The sequence below is a fragment of the Macaca nemestrina genome, chromosome 13 (genome assembly GCF_043159975.1).
Source record: "Macaca nemestrina isolate mMacNem1 chromosome 13, mMacNem.hap1, whole genome shotgun sequence".
Lineage (NCBI taxonomy): Eukaryota > Metazoa > Chordata > Mammalia > Primates > Cercopithecidae > Macaca > Macaca nemestrina.
The window spans coordinates 40910702-40926949 of record NC_092137.1 but is presented as its reverse complement, the minus strand read 5'-3'; the positions used below and the strand labels follow the sequence as shown (position 1 = coordinate 40926949).

At 35.2% G+C, this 16248-nt stretch overlaps 1 long non-coding RNA gene across 3 annotated transcripts in view; it reads left to right on the top strand.

Annotated features, from left to right (window-relative positions):
- The window catches only part of LOC105464902 (uncharacterized), a 484270-nt gene that overhangs the window by 299547 nt on the left and 168475 nt on the right, over window positions 1–16248 (top strand). For all 3 annotated transcript variants that reach the window (XR_011612243.1, XR_011612242.1, XR_977133.3), the window contains exon 3: window positions 2964–3120. This is a non-coding gene — a long non-coding RNA (uncharacterized lncRNA). The remainder of the gene's footprint in view (window positions 1–2963; window positions 3121–16248) is intronic.

Here is a 16248-nt window from a genome sequence, read left to right as displayed (position 1 = left end):
TGCCTTTGACAATGATTTCTTTTTTATTTATGTATAATAGTTTTCTATATTTTGGGAGTTCATGTGATATTTTCATACCTGTATATAATGTGTAATGATTAAATTAGAGTAATTAGGTTATCTGTCACCTCAAAAATTTATCTTTTCTTCATATTAGAAAAAAATTCTCAATTAGTACATAAAAATCCTGGTTATCAGAGAAAAATAAAACAGTTGAGTTTATTAAAGCTAAAAGTTTCTATTCATTTGAATAGAGCAATGAAAGAATGAAAATGCAAACGGATTAGAAGAATATTTTCAATCTATTTGCTGAACGACTTGTATTCAAGGAAGAGATAAGAAACTATAAAAAATCAGCATTAATAGTGAAGTTATTTTTTAAAAAAGATTCCTAAATGCTAATGAGCACATTAAAAGATAGATATTAGTCACAATAGATATACAGATTAAATCCAAATCAAATAACACTACACAGCTATCAGAATTATTATAATGAACAAGATAGCAACTTTCAAGTGATCTTAAATAGGTTGAGCAACTATAAATACCATACTTGGAGGGAGTATAAATTTATACAACTACTTCAGAAAATTGTATATTACTTACTAAAGTATATGCCCTATCCAACCTTTCTATGTACATACATTAAGGGTACTATATACACTCCTACTATGTGTACATCCAAATAATGTGTGCATGACCACCAAAAGGCATATACAAAAATTTGCACAGAACCTTTACTTATAATAACCAAAAATTTCAAAACAACCAGTTTCCCTCCACATAAGAATAGACATATAATTTTTGGTATGTTTTTACAACATAATACCACCAAAGTAATTTTAAAAATTGCTGCTACATGCAACAACATAGATTAATTTTAAAAAATTCATGTGGAAAAAAATACGCAAATCCAGAAGTGAATATTCTTTGTTTCTACTTACATGAATTTCAAAAACAGGCAAAATTAATTGATGATGATAGAAGTTAAGAATAGTACCGATGGATACTACCTGGAAAGGAGCCCGGGACAAGCTTCAAATACACTATATCTTAAACTTGATGATAGTTACATACACAAAAATTCATGAATGTTTGAGATTTTGTCATTAAATAAAAATGTAAATAAAAACATTAAAAGGAATAAAGATTACACACCAAAAGAGTTCATACCAACCATAAAATTATAGATTGTATGTCTACTAGGGAAAACAAAATATATGTCTGTAAACTCTATGTCAAGTAAAATTCTTACAGAAAATATACAGAGATGAAAATCAGGTGTGAATCTTTAAGAAGTGATTAGAAGAGGTTTGAGTTGAACACAAAAGGTTCCTGGGACATTCAAACATGATTCCATTATAATGAAAATTTATTTCCAGGAAAAAAATCTAAGAAAAAATGTAATTTCTTAATAAGACAAAAAATGTCCTGACCATTAAAGAAAAAATGGTACAGTTGACTATTAAAATAAAAACTTCTGTAGATAACAAAGTAAAAGACAATGCAAGATACACACTGCAATTATTTATTTATTTATTTATTGAAGTTCTAAAATTAGCCTTTATTTGTGTCTGATTGTAAAGTGAAAATTTAAGCAAATAAAAAATCAGACCTGAATTGAGTGACAGGCTGCATTTCTAAGATGCATGTAGTGGCCAGGCCTAGGCAGAGGGATGAGGGTGGGTGGGAGCTGAGGTGACAAAAGGCTCAGGTCAGTGACCTCTTCCTCAAGATTTGTTCTGGTTCAGCCTTACCCTTCTCTGGTATCTTGGAGCTGACCTTGGAGCTGATCTTGGAGCTAATCTTGGATGACAGGCTGAAGACTTTGGAAGATGAAGCATAGGTATAGTAGGTGATGTGCTGAGGTGGTGATGTTGTGGATTGGGTGGATTATGCTGCAAACTTTCACCATAAGGGGTTACACAAGATGATGTTGAGAGCCGCCAAGCCTATAAACACATGACTCACACCATGAGGAAAAAGAAAGGCTGTTTACCACTGAGTTGGAGCCCACGGGTGTGCAGCAAGAGGATGAACTGGTAGTTTCAGCATGTGATTATACATATACTCATACATATACATATGTAACTGTGTGTGTGCATATATATGAGAGAGAGAGGGAGAGAATAAGAAGAAAAGTTTAACTCAGTTGTAAGAAATGGCAACAGCACACACAAATTTATATACATGTGTACATATTTGTATGGATAAATGTTTATGTTTGTGTCAAAATTAAAATGGTTAAAGTAATTTAATAATAACAAAAGAAGAATTACTTCATTATGTGTTTGGAAGGCATATGACGAGCTTTCATGGAGCCAGCTAGTATTTTGTTATCAACATCTAGTTCTTAGTGTTTTTTTAATGATTTTTTGCATGACTGGCTCATCTTGAAGCCAGTAATATTTATCATTCATTAGTTCTGGGGTTCAGTTTAATATTTTCCATAGTTCCAGCTACTTCCTCTTAATAATGATATAGCTATTAAAAAGTAAGCAACTGCACTAGGTATTTATAATAAAAAAACACCACGTGAAAGAAGTACTCATCTGTTCCTGGAAATGATTCAGAAGTCTTGGGTTTAGATTCTGCTTCCTTTGCTGACTATAGTTAACAAACATCACAGAACCATGCCTTCTTCCCCCATACCTACCCCTTTAGAAGTATTGATGAAATAAAAATAATTAAGAATTGTGCTGAATTATGCATGCAATAAACCATAATTGAATTTTATTTTTTAATGACAATAGCTATATAATTGAACCAAGAACATGTTTGAATAACCACCACATGGCCAGAACTGTTGTACTGAAATACGATAAAGAGTATAATAAATTAAATGATTATATACAAACAAGCAATTTATTTGGAAAATTTATCTACACACACACGCACACGTATTTCCAGTAATAAGACTTGAATTGTATACTAATACTCTCCTCCTTTCTTTTTTGTTCTAGGCAAACTGGCAGTCATACTCTTCTCTAAATGAGCCAACACTCACCAGGAGACCTCAGTAGAACTTTCTCTTCTCTGCTGGAAAGGTTTTGCCTCCCCAGGACCCATCCCTCAACATCCATGCATGACATTCTGATCTCAAGTATCCAATCCTCAAAGGTACTTCCTGATGACTTTGTTTAAAACAATACTTTAACATATGTGTGAATCACCTAGGGTTTTTATTTAATATGCACATTCTGTTTCAGTAAATCTGGGAAAGGTAGGGTCAAATTCCCAGGTGATGCCTGTATTGATGGTCCCTGGAGCACATTTTGCATAGCAAAGACTTAAAAGAGTCCTCACCTCATTACTCTTGATCCTTTCATTCTGTTTGTTTGTTTGTTTGTTTGTTTGTTTGTTTTTTGAGACAGAGTCTCACTCTGTCACCCAGGCTGGAGTGCAGTGGTGTGATCTTGGCTCACTGAAACCTCCACCTCCTGGGTTCAAGGGATTCTTGTGCTTCAGCCTCCTGAGTAGCTGGAATTACAGGCGTGCACCACCATACCTGGCTAATTTTTGTATTTTTAGTAGAGACGGAGTTTCACCCTGTTGGCCAGGCTGGTCTCGAACTCCTGTCCTCAAGTGATCCACCCGCTTCAGCCTCCCAAAGTGCTGGGATTACAGATGTGAGCCACCCCGTTTTATTTTTCTCTATAGCACTTGCAGTATCGTCGCTTTACTACATTGGCAATCATGTAGTAAGTTTATTTAGTTAGGTATGTGCTTGCTTATTGTCTGTCACCTCCAGGAGACTATGTATCATGCATGCTGGGACATCGCATATGATATTCACTCCTGTGTTCTAAGTATTTAGAACAGTGGAACACACAGCTGGTGCCTAAAACTATTTGTGGAATAAATGGATGATGTATCTGATGTTGCATGTAACAAATAGCAATTTTCAATATAATTCAGTTGGTTTATTTTTGTTGTTGTTGCTCTTTTTTTAGGGATGGGATTCAGGTGCAGATATTCCATTGTACATCTCAGTTCATAACACATTATCTCTGGAGTTTTTCTTCCTCACTTCTTTCAGATCCCCTTCTTCTTTCTCCTCCAATATACTTCTACTCTACTGTGTTAAATAGATGTCTCCTTAGACATTCATACATCTTTGCAAAATATATGATTTTTTCATTATACTTTAAGTTCTAGGGTACATGTGCACAACGTGCAGGTTTGTTACATATGTATACATGTGCCGTGTTGGTATGCTGCACCCATTAACTCGTCATTTACATTAGGTATACTCCTAATGCTATCCCTCCCCAATTCCCCCTCCCCACAATAGGACCCGGTGTGTGATGTTTCCCTTCCTGTGTCCAAGTGATCTCATTGTTCAATTCCCACCTGTGAGTGAGAACATGCGGTATTTGGTTTTCTGTTCTTGCGATAGTTTGCTGAGAATGATGGTTTCCAGCTGCATCCATGTCCCTACAAAGGACACAAACTCATCCATTTTTATGGCTGCATAGTATTCCATGGTGTATATGTGCCACATTTTCTTAATCCAATCTGTCACTGATGGACATTTGGGTTGATTCCAAGTCTTTGCTATTGTGAATAGTGCCGCAATAAGCATACGTGTGCATGTGTCTTTATAGCAGCATGATTTATAATCCTTTGGGTATATCCCCAGTAATGGGATGGCTGGGTCAAATGGTATTTCTAGTTCTAGATCCTTGAGGAATCGCCACACTGTTTTTCCACAATGGTTGAACTAGTTTATAGTCCCACCAACACTGTAAAAGTATTCCTATTTCTCCACATCCTCTTCAGCACCTGTTGTTTCCTGATCTTTTAGTGATTGCCATTCTAACTGGTGTGAGATGGTATCTCATTGTGGTTTTAATTTGCATTTCTCTGATGACGAGTGATGATAAGCATTTTTTCATGTGTCTGTTGGCTGTATGAATGTCTTCTTTTGAGAAGTGTCTGTTCATATTCTTTGCCCACTTTTTGATGGGGTTGTTTTTTTTCTTCTAAATTTGATTGAGCTCTTTATAGGTTCTGGATATTAGCCCTTTGTCAGATGAGTAGATTGCAAACATTTTCTCCAAATCTGTAGGTTGCCTGTTCGCTCTGATGGTAGTTTCTTTTGCTGTGCAGAAGCTCTTTAGTTTAATTAGATCCCATTTGTCAATTTTGGCTTTTGTTGCCGTTGCTTTTGGTATTTTAGACATGAAGTGCTTGACCATGCCTATGTCCTGAATGGTATTGCCTAGGTTTTCTTCTAGGGTTTTTATGGTATTAAGTCTAATATTTAAGTCTCTAATCCATCTTGAATTAATTTTCCTATAAGGAGTAAGGAAAGGATCCAGTTTCAGCTTTCTACTTATGGCTAGCCAATTTTCCCAGCACCATTTATTAAATAGGGAATCCTTTCCCCATTTCTGGTTTTTGTCAGGATCGTCAAAGATCAGATGACTGTAGATGTGTGGTGTTATTTCTGAGTGGTCTATTCTGTTCCATTGGTCTATATCTCTGTTTTGGTACCAGTACCATGCTGTTTTGGTTACTGTAGCCTTGTAGTATAGTTTGAAGTCAGGTAGCATGATGCCTCCAACTTTGTTCTTTTGGCTTAGGACTGTCTTGGCAATGCGGGCTCTGTTTTGGTTCCATATGAACTTTTAAGCAGTTTTTTCCAATTATGTAAAGAAAGTCATTGGTAGCTTAATGGGGATGGCATTGAATCTATAAATTACCTTGGGCAGTATAGCCATTTTCACAATATTGATTCTTCCTATCCATGAGCATGGTATGTTCTTCCATTTGTTTGTGTCCTCTTTTATTTCACTGAGCAGTGGTGTGTAGAGGGAAATTTATAGCACTAAATGCCAACAAGAGAAAGCAGGAAAGATCTAAAATTGACACCCTAGCATCACAATTAAAAGAACTAGAGAAGCAAGGGCAAACACATTCAAAAGCTAGCAGAAGGCAAGAAACAACCAAGATCAGAGCAGAACTGAAGGAGATAGAGACACAAAAGTCCCTACAAAAAATCAATGAATCCAGGAGCTGGTTTTTTGAAAAGATCAACAAAATTGATAGACTGCTAGCAAGAGTAATAAAGAAGAAAAAAGAGAAGAATCAAATAGATCCAATGAAAAAATGATAAAGGGGATATCACCACCGACCCCACAGAAATACAAACTACCATCAGAGAATACTATAAACACGTCTACGCAAATAAACTAGAAATCTTAGAAGAAATGGATAATTTCCTGGACACTTACACTCTCCCAAGACTAAATCAGGAAGAAGTTGAATCCCTGAATAGACCAATAGCAGGCTCTGAAATTGAGGTGATAATTAATAGCCTACCAACCAAAAAAAGTCCAGGACCAGAAGCATTCACAGCCGAATTCTACCACAGGTACAAGGAGGAGTTGGTACCATTCCTTCTGAAACTATTCCAATCAATAGAAAAAGAGGGAATCCTCCCTAACTCATTTTACGAGGCCAACATCATCCTAATACCAAAGCCTGACAGAGATACAACAAAAAAAGAGAATTTTAGACCAATATCCCTGATGAACATCGATGCAAAAATCCTCAATAAAATACTGGCAAGCCGAATCCAGCAGCACATCAGAAAGCTTATCCACCATGATCAAGTGGGCTTCATCTCTGGGATGCAAGGCTGGTTCAACATATACAAATCAATAAATGTAATCCAGCATATAAACAAAACCAAAGACAAAAAGCACATGATTATCTCAATAGATGCAGAAAAGGCCTTTGACAAAATTCAACAGCCCTTCTTGCTAAAAACTCTCAATAAATTTGGTATTGAGGGAATGTATCTCAAAATAATAAGAGCTATTTATGACAAGCCCACAGCCAATATCATACTGAATGGGCAAAAACTGGAAGCATTCCCTTTGAAAGCTGGCACAAGACAGGGATGCCCTCTCTCACCACTCCTATTCAACATAGTGTTGGAAGTTCTGGTTAGGGCAATCAGGCAAGAGAAAGAAATAAAGCGTCTTCATTTAGGAAAAGAAGAAGTCAAATTGTCCCTGTTTGCAGATGACATGACTGTATATTTAGAAAACCCCATCGTCTTAGCCCAAAATCTCCTTAAGCTGATAAGCAACCTCAGCAAAGTCTCAGGATACAAAATCAATGTGCAAAAATCACAAGCATTCTTATACACCAATAACAGACAAACAGAGAGCCAAATCATGAATGAACTCCCATTGACAATAGCTTCAAAGAGAATAAAATACCTAGGAATCCAACTGACAAGTGATATAAAGGACCTCTTCTAGGAGAACTAAAATATATGATATATTTATGAAACTTTTAAACTTAAGTGAATGCCGTTTTGCCATGAATCTTATTCTGTTTTTATTTCCATTGGCAGTATCTTCAAGATTTATCCATATTGCTGAGAATACAATCAGTTAATTATAATAACTGAATTGTATCCCACAGCACGCATCAACAATATTTTGCTTATCCATTTGCTAGTAATAGGCTCCTACGTGACCTCCAGTTTTCTGCTATCACAAACAATTGAAAATCTACTAATACACAGTAAGGACAATAAGAGTCTTGGCATATGAAATGCAGTCCACTGCCTCCCTCCACCTTCTAAAGCAGCGTGACAAATTCCAGTCCAGGGGAGGGCAGTCAAGAACATAGAGCTTCCACTACCTTCAGCTTCCAACTCAAAACGTTAGTAAAAAAAATTAAAAGAACTAAAACCTCAGATTACAAAATAAGTATTCACTTAATGCAAGAAAGCAATAAAGGAGATTGAGAAAGAAAAACTGTTGGAAGTCATACAGAAAACAAAAAGTAAAAGTTCAGGCTTAAATCCAACTATATCAATAAAAACATTAAATGGCAGTGGTTAATACCTTCTAATCAGAAGTCAGAGAGAATAAGATGTAATTAAAAATAAAAGCTCCTACTATGTGCTGTCTACAGTAGACGCAGTTGAGATTCAAAAATACAAATAGATTGAAAGCAAAAGAATTGAAAAAAAGACGTCACATTCAACTGAGTTTTTGATACTAACGCAATTTCCTTCCTTCCTCCCTCCCGTCCGTCCTTCCTTCCTTCCTTCCTCTGTTCCTCCCTTCCTTTCCTCTTTCCCTCCTTCCCTCATTCCTAAAGATCAATTTATATTTATTATTTGTATATTTTCTGCTGCTTCTTAGATCAGTTTCAGTTGTTTTTGATCTTTTAAATGACCTGGTATATGTTCTATGGTGGAGAATGTTCCATATGTACTTGAAAAGAATGTGCATTCTGCTGTTTTTTGGAGGGATGTTCTATAAATGACTGTTAGGTTTAGTTGGTTTGTAATGTTATTTAAATCTTCTGCTTGTTGTTAATCTTCTGCTTAGTTGATGTATCCGATATTTCAAGTGAGGCTTTAAAGTATCTAACTTTTATTATTGAATTGCCCATTTCTCCATTTTTGTCCTATTTTTCTTCGTGCATTTCATGTTCTATTGTATTTTCCAATATAATATTTTCCCTTTGGTTACCTTTTGTAATATCTATCTCTTGAGCAATATCCTCCATTTGGTTATATATCCCTCTGGTACTTCCCTTCAATTCTTTAGACATGGTTTACTTACATTCTTTTATATAATAAAAGTTTAATAATGACTGAATTAAAATATTTTTCTAGTAAGTCCAACATCTGGCCCCCTCCGGGATAGTTTCCCTATACTACTTTTTTCTTGCATATTAGCCATACATTCATGTTTCTTTTGTGTTTTGCATTTTTAATTGAAAACTAAATATTTTAGACAAATTATTTATTTATATAATTAAAAATCAAGCAGTCATTAAAAGCCCTGAAGCAAGTTAATACGTGCTAAAATAGAAAAATATTGAAGATGCAATGCTAATTGCATTAAGAAAAGTACAGAATAGTTTGTGTGGTATGCTATCATTTGTGTTAAAAAATGAATATAAATACATACACACCTATACAAATGTATAAACATCAAAACAGTTATTGTGAGGATATATAAGAAAGAAACTAGTAGCCTGGGCAACAAAGCAAGACCCTGTCTCTACGGAAATGTGAAAAGTAATAATAACCGGGAGTTCTGTCGTACTGCTGTAATCCTAGCTACTTGTGAAGCTAAGGTGGCAGGATGGCTTGAACCCGGGAGTTCAAGATTGCAGTGAGCTATGGTTGTGCCATTGAACTCGAGCCTGGATGACAAAGTGAGACTCGGTCTTAAAGAAAGAAAGAGAGAAAGAGAGAGAAAGAGAGAGAGAGAGAGAGAGAGAGAGAGAAAGAAACTAGTCACAAGATTAGCTTTGGATAGAAGAAATTAATGGATGGAATTGAGGTAAATGATACGTCTCATTTTTTACTATGTTACATTTTGTACTCCTTAAATTTCATACCCTGTGAATATTTGGTGCATTCAAAATATATTAATGTTATTTTTAAAATTTTCCTTTATTTCCACCTATGTCTCAGTCCATAACTCTTTCTGTCCAAAATCAAGCTTCCTGGATGACTCATCTAATCTAGTTTCTTATAATTCTCTCCAACTTCCTGTTTTCCATTAATAACACAAAGCCCTACAATCTAATTTCTACCTCATCATTCTACTTAAACTTTTTGCAGACATCCTTACTGATTTCCATAAGTGCAATTCTGTAATAACCAATGATCAGTCTTCTGTGTCTCAGTATATGTTTATCCCTTTTCTGTCACATCATTATATACACTCATACTTTTTTTGTGACACTTCCATGTTAATATCGATCACAGCCTTGATTATTTTGAGTCCCTTTTTAAATATTTGTTTAAGATTCTCCTCATTCCTGATTTTTCTCCTACTCTTCCTACTTCTTTGGAAGTTATGCATCAATCTTCTTCCCAAGTTCTTATTCTTCTCTTAAATAGTGATGTACTGCAAGGATCAAGTCTTGGCAGAAAGCTCTTCTTGCTCCTTACATAACCCTTAAGTTTTACCAATTACATCTAAAACTTAAGATATTGCTGAAATGCTAAGGACTTCCAAATCAATACTTTTGTGTAGCTATGCGGATGTTCCACAGATATATCAAATTCTGTTATACAAGTAAAATATTGGATTCATTATTTATTACCTTTCCAGCTCAACCCCACCTCAACACCTAAGCCAAGAATCTTTAAATTGCCTTTGTCTCCTTTTTCATTTACCCTTTATGTCTACTGTTTTGCAGTGCTCTAGATTGTACTTTTAAAAAATGTCTCCAATTCATTCCATTTTTTGAATATATTCTGTCTTTGTCTAAGTACAAGTTATTAACACTTTTTGCATAAGTTATGGTAATAAACTCCTCTCTGCGATGACCGTCTAACTGATCTTTCTGTCTCAAATTCCTGTTTTTCTAAATCATTCCCAAATAATATTTATAAAAGCATAATAATGTGCTATTAGGTCATTTTGAATTTTATTATATCCTTTAGAATGAATATCATACCTTCTTACTCAAAGCCATCTATGCTGTGGCTGTTTCCAACCTCTCTCGCTTCATCTTTCCCTATTACCCACATGAACATTTGCTCCTTTAGTTTAAAATAACTACAAAGTAATAAACTAACGTTCATGGCTCAGCACTTTTCCTCATCCTGCTCTCTTCTCTTGGCCCATTCTTTTCCACTTTTTCTTTTACCTAACCAACAGTATACTGCAAACGTCAGTTCAAGGATCATGTTTTCTCAAATTTCCCAAATCTCCTCCCATTTGAATTGGAGCCTTTATGCTTTTCTGGTTGTGTAGCATACACTGCATTGAGAATATCTCTGTGATAGTACTTATAGTACTTGACAGTTCTGTAATATCTGTCTGTCACTCATTAGAATGTAAGATTCATAAAGGCAGAAGTCATGCATTATTCAACATTGTTTCTACCAGCACTCAGAAATATGTCTGACACACTGCAGCTTCTCAAAAAGGTTTGTAAATGCCTAAATGGAAAAAAAAAAAAACAAAAAAAGATTTGTGATGACTCTTCTTGCACATCTCCAGCTTGTTTATATTTACCACAGCCTGGGATAACAAACAGAAGAATTCAGGATAAGAGTGGGAAGTAGTAGCCCATTACTTCAATTAATGATAAGGGGCATCTGAATATGACATGCATCCTGATACTTAAAGTGACTTTTGTAGATAAAATGGGCTTGAAGCACTATTGTTTATTAACTACTTTATTTCTGCGATTCATGTGCACAGGGGCATTTGTTGTATTTTGAATAATAAGGGACACTTGTAGTAGTGCTTGTTATTGAGGTGTAAATGCCATAGATGAACTCAATAGCCTATTGAAGGCATCTCTTTTTACGCTGTACACATCTGCAATGGGTCGTTGCTCTTCTGTTCTGGTACACTTTTCCATGATGCGATAATGTTAACAATAAAGCTATTCAACAGCACCTCTTGATTGAACCGTATTTGACCTTATGAAACCAAGGGAATATTTTAGCTAGTCAGTTTATGTCAGCATGTATCATAAATGTGAAAAAATGACATGTAATAGAAATGCTATTCATGAGCACGCTCTGACTCCAGAGCCGGTGAGCTCTTCCTAACAAGGTTACAAGGACACAGACAAAGAAACCACACAATGTTTACTGATCTGTACAGGATTACTTGGTTAAAAACCACTCTTTCTTGGTGACTCAAAGGTGTGAATACTGTCCTGAAAAGTTCAAACCCAGACAGAAACCAGGATTGGCAACAGCTAAGGGATACGATGGGACTTGTTCATGCTACAGAAGAGGCTGGCAATGGATGAGGCAGGTGATGGTTTCAGGGGAGCGCTAATTTCACGAACTATGAGATCTTCCTTCAAAAATCTGGATGGAATCAGAAAGAAACTTGAAATATTAAGCAGCATTATAACAAAAGGCAATTGTAAATGGATCAAAAGGGTTCTAACTACAGGAACCAAACCATTTTAATAGAAACTGGAATTTGAGGGCTGCTGTGAAATAGCAACCATAGACTTCACTTGGTCACGTGACCACAGACAGTATCTGAAAAGAAGATTGGGGGCACATTCTACTTACCCATATGTGCTTGTCCATCTGCATATCCCTCCCTCATGTCTCAAATAATGTGTCTTCTGAGGGAAAGGGCCCCTTTTAGGAGACAGCCCACCACTTGTAAAAGCAACAGACAGAGGCTGCCACTAGTACTGCACTGGGACAGCCTCTGAAAATGACAGTCCATGTTGGGTGATGGAGTATTCGCCAATAAGAAGAGGTAAGAGAGAATGTTGGGTAAAAGCACAGGGTGCTTTGTGACTAGCCTGGCTTGAGTCCAAATAATAGACATGTCACCTAAGTTGTGTGACATGAAAATGTTTGTCTAAATCTCCCACACCTGTTTTCTTAGTCGTGAACCTGTCAAAATACCAACAACTTCACAGTATCATCTAGAAGCTTTCATGATGTACTATATATAAACTGCTTAATATAGCACTGAAATTACAGTAAATGATTCAAAAATGATTCCTCTTAATAGCTAAGTTGAAGGAACAAAACTGATATGCCAGACCATGCCATGTTATATTGATAATATTTATGTTCCTTTTGAGTTTCTGTGGTAGTATCTTGTAATCTTTTAGGAAAGATTACAGCAGAATGGTTCTGGGGTCATTAAAAATAGGGAGCACACTTATTTTGAATAACTATTTTGTGACAACTAACATATTGAACACTGCACACATATGTGGAGTGGCTTAAATCTTCTCACTTTACTTATAAGGAAGCTAAGTCTAATAAGCATTAAGTACCATTTTCCAAAACCTATCAGAGCCAGGTTGAAACCCAGGTTCTTCTGATTTTAGGGTAGCTATCTTCAGAAGAGCACAAAAAATTTTATCATGGCTTTCACTGTTTGGGCAACTAAGCAAAATCTCCTCCTTTATACACCATGTTAAGGGTAATTTACTGATGAAGGAGAACTACCAGAATGATAATTTTCTGTTAACTTTTCGTTGGTATTGGGCAAATACTCTGGAAATATCTCTGCTCTACTCATGGGAGCCTGTTTTGATATAAGCATCCTCACCTCTTCCTTAGAGTAGACTGAATGAAATTTTTGGAGCTGAAAGCTTATTGCTGGAAAACCAATGGTCTTCTAGCTTTTTCTGACCTACAGAATCTAGCCATAAGCTTTTAACTTTTGCTTTGCATATGTAGTTCTTTCACAAGTATTTATAGCATCTGTGTTGATTGTAGACAGTAAATGAGCAGTGAATCAATGAATGAGATTAAGTAATTGTTACCAAAATAGTTCAGCCCCAAAGTAAAACACCAACTTAGCCTTTGCCTACTAATTATTATGGAAGAAATAGTATTTGAAAATGGTTCCTTTTGACATAAAATATAACATTATTATTTGATTTCGGAATAACACAAAGTCTAAATGAAATGCTATTTTTAAGATTCTGTATTTCATCCTGGCAGTATAATAATATATATTATTCATTATGTTTTTGAAAACAAAACTTGTGATATACTGAGCTAATTCTGATATACTGTATAGGAAAGAAGAGACACAAAATAGCAATTGCACCAACAAGAGACTTTAAAAAGACGTGAATTCACACGAACAAAAGAGGCTATAAAGACAAATGACTGCAAAATAAGCAGTTTTAACTAGTTTTACAAATATAACTTCTGGGGACAATGTGACATGGCTTTTGTAAAAGTGAAATAAAATGTAGTTCAGTTTGAGATCTCATTATCACTTGTCCTCTGCAGTTGTTCAAAGCATTCTCAGTACCCTAATATTAACAGGTCCTAACTATAGCAATCAGAAGGGCAAAATCCCCCTGCTTAGAAGGTCAGTAAATTCTCTTTATAGCCAGCCACTGTACTGATGATCAGAGAAAGACAGCTATGCACTAGAAGAGTTGCACAAGGATTTTAACTATATCTTCAATGTTTCACTTGCAAAAAAAAATCTGAGGCAAATGTTACAAAAAGTTAAGATTTGTTGTAGCAGTCTGGTAGCACTTGAATTTATTGTTTTATGTTCTAAGGCAGAAAAAAAAATCAGAAAGAAAATGTATGATAAAATCTAACAGTCTTTCATTTAAAAACAAAACTTTTAATCTAAGGAGTTTTTTTTTTTGTTTTAATCTTAATAAAGATATCTACCAAAGAGTTAAAGCAAATGTCAAGTTAACAATTATCATAAAAAGCACCCCCATTAAAATTACTAGTAAATATCAGTACTGATATCTTTGCTATTCAACATTGTACTAGAGATCTTAGACAAATTAATAATGCCATGAAAGTAAATGAAGGAAAAACTTTCAAAAGGAAAGATTAATGTATTATTTATTGATATAATAATCTGTCTAAAATCATCCAAGAAACGAAAGATACTAAAACTAATTAAAGAGTTTGGAATATGAGTGTAGAAGAGATCAACAATCAAAAATGAGCAGAATTCTTATATAGCTAGTAGTTGACATCTACACTTTTTGCCTGCATGGCATTCATTTCTTCTACTTTTAGAATCCTTTCCTTGATTTCCTTTTGCTGTTATTTCAGGCCTCTAGGCCTTTCACAGTAGCCTGCCCCAGTCCCTGTGCTGGCAGTCATCAAGTCAAACCTGACCAATCACAGTGCTCTATCTACCTGCCCTACCTGCCTCTGGAGCGTGCAATCCTTTCTAGTTACTATGGGACTGTTGGGAAAGAGAGCTTCCCTTCAGCTGGTTTTCCTCTGCTGCTGAGATATTGCCCTGAAGCTACTGATGGACATTTTATTATCTCAGGCACAGAGCCTACTTGAGACAGATGACATGATGGAAAACTGATGCAAGCGACAGAGAGATTGAGTCCTGATGTCATTGTTTCAGCCCTGAATCCAATGTTTGCAAAGTAAACCAATACATTTCTTATATTTGTTGAGGCCAATTTGAGGGTAGGTTCTATCACTAACAAACAAAAGATCCTCATTACTGCACAACAGCAACATCTAATCAGTAAATAAAAGGGAACATAAAAATAGCCTCATTCACATTGGAACCAAACTTTTAATACACTGAGTAATAAGTAATATATATGTTCTATAATTAAACATATAATTATAAATGTGTATGTAAGGATTTCCTGGAGAAAACGAAAGTACTTTGTTAAAATTTTAAAGGAAGACCAAAATAAAGAGATAGTACAGGTTTATGTCTGAGCATCAAGGTGCTAACGATGTCCATTCTCACATACTTCCTTATTAATGATGTGGTTCAGTATTCACATGCAAAAAACAGAATTTATAACTACTGATTTAAGTAGAAAGGGGTTTATATTGGATATTAAATGACTCACATTATAGCAGAACAGACTGTAGGATAGACTTGGCTAGACTGTGGCTAGATGAAAAGATAACTCTCACAATCCAGAGATTACCTATCTAACTGGGAAAGTGCTTTGCTAGCTGCTGATCCCCATACGAATGTATATAATAACCATGAGAAGCTATTACGAACCCATCAAAAGGCAAGAAATTAACAAATACGACAACACCAAGTATTGGTAAAGATGTAGGGCAACAGAAACTTCCTATACAGCTGTTGGGAGTATAAATTGATACTGCCATATTGGAGATCAAAATGGCAATATCCACCAACTTTGAGGATTGCATACATACATCAATCCAGCCACTTCACCCAGAAATGTATACTCGAGGGAAATTTTTATTCAGGCCATAAAGAAGTTAATACAAGAAAATTATTTTCAGCAGCATTTAAAATTGTAAACAAATTATATGATTTTATGATAAAGGTTAAATAAATTAAGGTACAAACTTAAATCTGAATAGTATGCCTAATTTAAGAGGAATAATAAATGTATATTTATTAAAATGCAACACCAAGACACAGCATTTAAAAACACAATAATTACAAAACAGTATAATAATGTCACTATTTTAAAATAATTTAAAATTAATGCATTTTTTTTTCCTGGGTACAGACATATGTATGGAAAAATGTAGAAAAAGTTCTGGGAGGAAATACCAAATGATTATAGTGGTTACCACTGAAGAAGAAAATTAGGGATGGTGGTCAATGTAAAATTTAACTTTATTTGTTGTTTTACTTTTGCAAGGTGAATATATTCTTCTAATACTCAATTTGTGAGCTTCGATTTTTTTTTTTTTTTTTTTTTTTTTTTTTTTTTTTTTTTTTGAGCCCAAGTCTCATTCTTGTCGCCCAGGCTGGAGTGCAGCGGCGTGATCTTGACTCAATGCAACCC